The sequence below is a fragment of the Dipodomys ordii genome, unplaced genomic scaffold (assembly GCF_000151885.1).
Source record: "Dipodomys ordii isolate 6190 unplaced genomic scaffold, Dord_2.0 Scaffold23, whole genome shotgun sequence".
Lineage (NCBI taxonomy): Eukaryota > Metazoa > Chordata > Mammalia > Rodentia > Heteromyidae > Dipodomys > Dipodomys ordii.
The window spans coordinates 632,206-640,284 of record NW_012267239.1 but is presented as its reverse complement, the minus strand read 5'-3'; positions in this window follow the sequence as shown (position 1 = coordinate 640,284).

Sequence of the window (8,079 nt, the reverse complement as noted above, 5' to 3'; positions counted from 1 at the left end):
GCAGAAAAAGGTGAAAGTGGCACTGTGTTTCAAGTGGTAGAGCACTAGCACTGAGCTGAAGAGCGCAGGGACAGCGCCCAGGCCCAGAGTTCAAGTCCCACGACCAGCAAAAAAAAAAAGATTCCTCAATCCCTCTAGGCATGCATACTTGCCTAGTATTCACAAAACCCTGGGTTTGATTCCTTAGTACCATATAAACAGAAAAAGCCGAAGTGGTGCTGTGGCTCAAGTGGTATCCTTAGCAAAGGAAGTTCAGGGACAGTGCCCAGGCCCTGAGTTCAAGCCCCAGGATTGACAAAAGAACAAAACAAAAATCCACACTGGGCATGTTGTAAATACTTATATACCATATATGAAGCCATAGGTTCCTTTACCACCACTGCCCAAGCTCCTAAAAAGATAAGAAAACACTCCCACATCATCCAACGGTCCATCCCTCAGACACTGAAGATTAACCTAAGTCACCAGATGTCTGCCACCCTGTATGCCAGGGAACTGCTTAAATTGGTCCATCTGGCAGGAGACAATAGATGCTCAAAACTACAAAGAAATCACAAATAAATGAACAAACTCTACAAGACACTTGATGTATATGTGACCCTAGATAAGACACAGTATCTCCAACTTTGTTTTCTCATCTGGAAAACAGTAAAAGGTGTTATACTGAATATGTTAACATGTGCAATGGTAGAGCATTAGCCTTGAGTTGAAGAGCTGAGGGATAGTGCCCAGGCCCAGAGTTCAAGCCCCATGACTGACCAAAAAAAAAAGTAAAAGGTACAAGACATAAACTGGCTGTTCACACAAATAACTTATTGATGCTTTATAACCCTTGTCTTGACAAGTATTATCACTGGGGAAGTATTAGGACTCTGCTGCTTCATACTCTTCAGGAGACAGTAAGCTGTAGGATGTGTGGGGAGCTGCCAGCCTTCAGTTGCTACTTCTAAGATCTTCCCCAGCACTTCCTTGAGGCCAGCCTCCAGAAGCTACCAGCCAATGACTGCTCTCAGTGGGAATTCTGAATGAAGTTAGGTCACTTCTGTCTCACAGAAGCCATCTCCATCTGGCTGAGACATCCCTAAAACTGCCAGTGTGAGCTGCTCAACCCTCTTCCCCTTCTCCCCTCCTTTCCCCAATCAGATCATCCCAGATTGAGCTTTCCTGTCTATTTCTGTTCCCTCACTATTATCCTTCATTTCCATTTCTCCAACAAATCTAATTGTCTTAGAATCTATACCTCAGAGGACTCAAACAACACCATCCCCCCCCCTTTTTTACACAAAAACTATGTGTTGAGTTGGGCACTAGTAGCTCACATCTATAGCCTAACTGCTCAGAAAGCTGAGATCTGAGAATCTTGGCAGACAAATCCAAGAGCCTCTTTAATTAACCACAAATTAAAAAGCAGGAAGCTCACTGGTAGAATGCCAGATGTGACTGTCAAAGCAAAGTACAAATAAGCCTATATCAGCACACATAAAGTGTTGATATACTTCGTTGTTTTTTTTTTCTTTTTTGGCAATATTAGGCTTTGTACTTGGCTATAAAGGCCCTCTTACTTCTAAGGCATGTATTCAACCTTATGTATCTGCTTATGTGTGTGCATGCTGACACACTTTGTAATGTTAAACTTATAATACTAGATATTCAGGATTAATAATCCTAGAGACTAAGTCTCTTTTAGAGTAGAGGGATAAATGAGCATGAATACGGTTGAACAGTTTTAAAAAGGAGGTTATAGAGGTAAAGGAGAGTGATAAGAGGGGGTGAAATTAATTAGGATATGTTTATATATGTGTGGAAATGTCACAGAGAATCCTTCCCTTTCACAACTAATGTATACTAATTTAAAAAGGGGGGAGGGGAGCCAGACACCTGTGGCTCATGCCTATAATCCAAGCTAATCAGGAGGCTGATATCTGGGGATCAAAGTTTGAAGCAAGTCTGGGCAAGAAAAGCCATAAGACTCTTATTTCTAATTAACCACAAAAAAAATTATGTAAAACTGTGGCTCAAGGGGCTGGGAAGGTGGCTAGTGGTAGAGCGCTTGCCTTGCATGCCTGAGGCCCTGGGTTCGATTCCTCAGCACCACATAAGCAAAAAGAAAAAAGCCGGAAGTGGCACTGTGGCTCAAGTGGTAGAGCACTAGCCTTGAGCTGAAGAGCTGAGGGACAGTGCCCAGGCCCAGAGTTCAGGCCCCACAACCAGACCCACCCCCCCCCAAAAAAAAAAGAAAAGGGGAAGCTTTGACCAGAAAGTCTAGAAATGCAAAAACTGACATTGTGACATAAAAGAGATAGAGCTGGTAAAACATACTGAGAGTTTGTGTTTCATGTGTGGCCCCAGGGACTTCATAAAGAACCTCACATAAATGGTTTTCACAACATGTCCAGGGCAGGTGTAAACTCTCCCATTTTTACATATTAAAAACAAAACAAAAATTCTAGACACTTGTCCAAGGTCAAACAGGTGGAAAGCTGAGGATTCCAGATTAGAACTGGCTAAGCCAGTATTGCTTCCTGAGTCAGTATGTGAAGGAGCTGTTGATTTTGTTGAGCCCTAATTGGGTTTCAACTCACATCCTCCCATGCAACCAACCACCTGGTACTTAAGACCACAAAAACCACCTTGAAAGTCATGAGCCTATGTTCTGACTCTCACAAAGTATGTGTTTTAGAAAGGGCAAATAATAAGGGACTAAGAAGTAGAGGCAGTAGTGCCTGTTCTCCAGACCTGCAATACAAGAGCTTCTACATGGAAAACAAAAACTCAGCAGGAACATGAGACCAAGGGGATCACTCAAAGTTGTGGGCAGAAGAAAAACTGCCAGAACTAGGACAGCTCTTTCAATAGATAACATGAATAGATGGAGGAAAGGGCCTCTAGGTAAAACCAGCCTGGAGGCTTACAGGGTACGGAAAGGTAACACAAATCTGCCAGTACTAAATTCAATAGGTACCATGTGTACCAGAAGTAGCTTTATGAGTCATCTGAATGAGAGGACTATAATTTATCCAGATGGGTAATGTCTACATGGCAGAGATGTTCTGTCTTCCTTGATTTCTCTTCTGCTTATTGTCATCGTACACTCACTTGTCCTTCAAGCACTAACTGACCAGTTGGTTTCTGCTTAAAAACTCAAGAGTGAGAAAAGACCAGCAGTGCTCTGGGGCTGTCCCTGCTCTTATCTATGTAGCTAGAATGGTTTCCAGAGCTTCCATTTACTGCTCCTGTTTTACCTTCAGGGCAACAGGGCTTTTGTGTTCCCTGTCAACCTGGGGACTCAACAATACCCCTACTTCTTTAAATTTTCACACAGTTCCAAAGTCCTTGCCATATAGCTTCCCTCCTTGAAAAATATACAACCTCTGGTGCCACAAATAAGCACAGTTATGGTTGGTCTATCCTATAGAGAAACCTCAATCCCATCCAGACTCCATAATACCAGATACATTTGTGGCTTCTCAGAAGACACAGAATAACAAGAGCAGCTTCTGCCAGGTACAAGCCAGAATATATCTCCAGAATTTTGAGTCCCAGTCCTCTCCCCTATGAGAAAAGTACAAGGCCAATATTTCCTGAATACTGATTAGATATTAACTTCTTCACTTTATCTTCTGCTCAAAGTCACAGTGCCACCTCTGTTGCTTGGCTGGAGTCTGAACCCAGGTCTGACCCTAAATCTATACTCTTTTTTTGTTGTTGTTGTTGGTTGTGGGGCTTGAACTCTGGGCCTGAGTGCTGTCCCTGAGCTCTTCAGCTCAAGGCAAGTGCTCTACCACTTGAGCTACAGTGTTACTTCCGGTTTTCTGGTGGTTTATTGGAGATAAGAGTTTCACGGACTTTCCTGCCCAGGCTGGCTTTGAACCACGATCTTCAGATCTCAGCTTCCTGAGTAGCTAGGATTACAGGCGTGAGCCACCAGCACCTGGCTTAAATTTATACTCTTAACCACTGCAACAAACTATATATTTCCTAGAATTGCTAAAGAGAAAATCAAGCAAGACAAAGCCTAAATATTGTAACAATTACCTATCAAATAACAGCAGTTTAGGAAATGTCACACATAACTGACAGTTAAAATGTCTAGACTGGGTACCAGTGGCTTATGCCTGTAATTCTAACTATTCAGGGGGTTAAGATTTGAGGATCTCAGTTCAGAAGCCGGCCATTGCAGGAAAATCTACACTTAACCAGTACAAAGCCAGAAGTGGAGGTGTGGCTCAAGTGGTAGAGTGCTAGCCTTGAGCAAAAAAGCTTAGGGATGGTGCCCAGGCCCCAAGTTCAAGCCCAGTAATGGCATACGCGCGCACGCACACTGTCTATTCTGCATCTCCAGACACACAGTACATCTCACTCTTTCCCTATCACGCTCTCCACATCTTTTTTTTTTTTTTTGATGTTGTTGTTGGTTGTGGGGCTTTAACTCTGGACCTGGGTGCTGTCCCTCAGCTTTTCAGCTCAAGGCTAGCATTCTACCACTTGAGCCACAGCACCACTTGCGGTGTTCTGGTGGTTAACTAGAGATACATTTCACGGACCTTCCTGTCAGGTCTGGCTTTGAACCCCAATCCTCAGATCTCAGCCTCCTGAGTAGGATTACAGCCACCAGCGCCTGGCTTCCACATCTTGTTTTGACAATCTCTGGAGCAGCTGTGACAATCTAGGCACTTTCACAAATGGTCTATGTCCTAGCTGAGCAAAAGATCCTAGTGTTAGCTGGGCACTGGTGGCTCACGCCTATAATCCTAGCTACTCAGGAGCTGAGATCTGAGAATTGCAGTTCAAAGCCAGCCCGGGCAGCAAAGTCCATGAGACCCTTATCTTACCTACCAGAAAACTGAAAGTGGTGCTGTGGCTCAAGTGGTAGAGTGCTAGCCTTGAGTTGAAGAGCTCAGGGACAGGGCCCAGACCCTGCGTTCAAGCTCCATGACCAAAAAACAAAACAAAACAACAACAAAAAAACCTTTAGTGTCATCTGACTTGTATTCCAACACTAAGACCCTGACTGCCATTGCTCTCAGGCTTTCCCAGGTTCTGCATACTAATAAACCCATGCTGTGTTTGCATCATTAAGCTGAAGGCAGCAACTTTTGAGTAGACTAAGTTTCAATGAAAGGCAGAAGCAAAGAGTTTACTCAACTTTCCAAAACAGCCAATGAGACCTACAGATGGCATTAGCTAGATATTCAACTGAAATGACATCCTGGGCCAAGACTGGAAAAGCTTGCTCCAGGAGAGTGAAGCAATGCTGGAGTAGGGTAGAATCTATGTTATGTGCCAGGGTACACAAAGAGGGGGAACCTTGACTGGAGGAAGTTTAGAAATGGAAAAACTGACACTTTCACATAAGAGGCAGGCAAAGCAGGTGTGACATCATGTATCCATGGTTCCTGGCTCATATCTCCCTTCTCGGGGAAGGTAACAGAAACCAGAACTTCTCTCCAAGGCAAGTCACAGAAACTCTAACCTTCCTCTGACTTTCTCAAAGCATTCCTATGGATGGACAGATCTACTTCATCAGATGGCAAATCTACAGCACCATTTCGGAAGGGGTCCTGCCTGGATAGCTGGCTCAGGGTACTTGCTTAGATGCACAAGGCTCTAGGTTTATTTTCAGGTACTTAAAAAAGAAAAAGGGCAGGGGGAGTGCCTCCCTCTTTATTAGCATTAGCTCAAACATTCATTCTACATGGCCGCCCATGCTTCAGTTGGGCCTATGCAATGGACCTTTTCATAAAACCCTAGAGAATAAGAATCAGAAAGCCCACAGTTAACAGATCATGTGGAGATTTCTGGAGGCTGTGCACCTAAGGAAGGGAAGGAAGCTCCACAGCCCTACACATCTACCTCTTCATCTGTATCTTTGTAATATCCTTATAAGCTGGTAAACATTTAAGTGTTTTTTCCAAGTTATGAGTTGCTTGAGCCAACTAATCAAAACCTGGGGGTGAGAATCCCAAAATTTATAAGCAGTTGGCCAGAAGGGCAGGCAAAACAATCTGGGGCTTGCAGTTGGTACCTAACAGGGGCAGTATTGAGGACTAAGTTCTTGAACTGTGATATCTGATGCTATCTCCATACAGATAGTGCCAGTACTGACTAATGGGGACACCCAACTATGGAACACTATAGAACTGATGGCTTGCTTGATGTGGGGCACATCCCTTCAAATGTGGTATCAGTAGTAAGCAATGCTGACAATACAGTAGGAAAGTGAGTTTGAAATGGCTTTTCAAACTGTTCAGGACTATCAACATACTAAATGTATACACTCTGGGGCTGGGAAGGTGACTCAGTGGTAGAGTGCTTGCCTTGCATGCATGAGGCCCTGGGCTCCATTCCTCAGCACCACATAAGCAGAACAAGCCAGAAGTGGTGTGGTGGCTCAAGTAGCCTTGAGCTGAAGAGCTGATGGACAGCGCCCAAGCCCATGACTGGCAAGAAAAACAAAACAAAATAAAAGTATACACTCTATAGGACAAGTTCACACACACCCAATTTAGTTGCCATGATGTTTAGTTGCCACTGGAATACCAGCTTATACCATCCACTTACACCCAAGTGTTGTAGGGTAAGGGCAAAGAAGTGCAATGAATGCAATCTACTCTAAAATAGGGAGTTAGGAATGTGGCTTAGGAGTGCTTACATGAGGCCCTGGGTTCGATTCTTCAGTACCACATAAACAGAAAAGTCCAGCAGTGGTGCTGTGGCTCAAGTGGTAGAGTGCTAGCCTTGAGCAAAAAGAAGCTCAGAGACAGTGCCCAGGCCCTGAGTTCAAGCCCCCAGACTGGCAAAAAAGAAAAAAAAAATCAATCCAGAAAATTATGTGTATAGTTTAAAGATATTCAATCATATTTCACTTTTAAAACTCAAAAGTTTAAAGTAAGTTGAACACAGATGGCTCATGCCTATAATCCTTGCAACTCAAGAAGCTGAGATCTAAGGACCTAAGTTCAAAGCCAGTCCAGGTAGACAAATCCAAGAGACATATCTTCAATTAAGCAGCAAAGAGCTGGATGTAGGGTCATTTAACCAGTCATCTCAGTGATGAAGAGTCACATCAAAGTCTCAGCTTTTGGCAGAACCTATTAACTCAACCACTTTTTCCCAATACAGAATCTGGTCACTTTTTGTACAGTGAAACTGATTTGACCAGTACTGTCTTCTTTTTAGACCCAGGACCTCATATCCTCACTGAGCTTTTTCACTCAAGGTTGGAGCTCTATCACTTGACCCATACGTTTTACTTCTAGGGTTTTTGCTGGTTAGTTGGAGATAAGAGTCTCTTGGATTTGTCTGCCCTGGCTGGTTTCAAACCTACAAGCACTCAGCCATTATTCTCTTCTTTCTTTATATTTACCATAAACTTAACAGACACTCATTTTCTACCGTGCCCAATTACCATTTCAAAAGCAAATAATTTTATTAAGTTCTAGTAAAAGATACTTTGGCTTTCAGTTTTAAATAGTACTATGATATTCCTGGCACATAAACTTTTGTCCACAATTTTGAACTGGTTCCTAGAAATAGAACTCCTACACAAAACGGCACAAAAATTTATCCATATGGGGCTGGGAGTGTGCTTTAGTGATCGAGTGCTTGCCTAGCACCCATAAAGCCCTGGGTTCAAGGTCCTCAGTACCACATAAACAGAAAAAGCTGGAAGTGGCGCTGTGGCTTAAGTGGTAGAGTGCCAGCCTCAAGCAAAAGCAGCTTAGGGACAGTACCCAGGCCCTGAATACAAGCCCCAGGACTGGCAATAAATAAATAAATAAATAAAATTCATACATACTAACACGTTAAATACATGCATTTCCAGAAAAAAAATATACTAGTTTACACTTCTACTGGCAGTGCAGCAAAGAACCCTTCAATAGCATCATTAATTTTTTTTTGGGGGGGGTCCGGTTGTGGGGCCTGAACTCTGGGCCTGGGCGCTGTCCCTCAGCTCTTCAGCTCAAGGCTAGTGCTCTACCACTGGAGCCAGAGCGCCACTTCCGGCTTTTTTCTTTTTGCTTATGTGGTGCTGAGGAATCGAACCCAGGGCCTCATGCATGCAAGGCAAGCACTCTA